General features: G+C 33.3%; 1 non-coding gene across 1 annotated transcript; it reads right to left on the minus strand.

Moving 5' to 3' along the window:
• Nucleotides 1-236: 236 nt before the first annotated feature.
• On the minus strand, nucleotides 237-344 carry LOC113743129 (small nucleolar RNA R71). Its single transcript, XR_003461014.1, has one exon. It is a non-coding gene; the product is annotated as a small nucleolar RNA R71 (small nucleolar RNA).
• Between the last annotated feature and the right edge of the window lie 458 nt (nucleotides 345-802).

Raw genomic sequence — 802 nt, forward strand, 5'->3', positions numbered from 1 at the left:
TTGGATGTAATGCCGTAGAGGATCCCAATGCACACTTAGCCACGTTTTTAGAGATATGTGATACTATTAAAATGAATGGAGTTAGTGATGATGCTATAAGGTTAAGGTTGTTCCCATTTTCTTTGTGAGATAAAACCAAAATTTGGCTACACTTTCATGCTCCTAATACTTTCACTACTTGGGATGATTTATTTCGAACATTTTTTAATAAATACTTTTCACTAGGTAAAACGGTTAAGTTTAGAATGGATATAACTAATTTTAGTCAACAAGATGGTGAATCATTATATAAAGAGTGGAAAAGGTTTAGAAATTTACTTCAAAAATGTCCATACCATGGACTTCTCGATTGGCTAATAGTACAAATTTTCTATAATGGTTTATCTTTCTCTACTAAAACTACTATTGATGCAACTGCAAGTGAAGTTTTAATAGGTAAATCACCCGAAGAAACCTAAAACATGATAAAGGAGATGGTGGCAAACAACTATTAATAGACTAATGAGCGAGGTAATTCTAGGCACCAAGCAGGTATGATTAAAATGGACATTCTTAATATACTAAGTGCCTAAATGAACAATGCAGTAAAAATTGTTAAGTAGACAAGCTGACGTTGGTCCGAATTCTTCTTCATCTAATGTATATGTGATTTGTTGTTCTATATGTGGAGGTGAACACGATTCTAGCGAGTGTGTTGATTTTGAGCAGACTCAATTTGTTAACAATTACAATAGAAATGCTCAAAATTACCCCTACTCGAACACATACAATTTGGGGTGGAGAAATCATCCAATTTTGGATG

This window comes from Coffea arabica, chromosome 4e (genome assembly GCF_036785885.1).
Source record: "Coffea arabica cultivar ET-39 chromosome 4e, Coffea Arabica ET-39 HiFi, whole genome shotgun sequence".
Taxonomy (NCBI): Eukaryota; Viridiplantae; Streptophyta; class Magnoliopsida; order Gentianales; family Rubiaceae; genus Coffea; species Coffea arabica.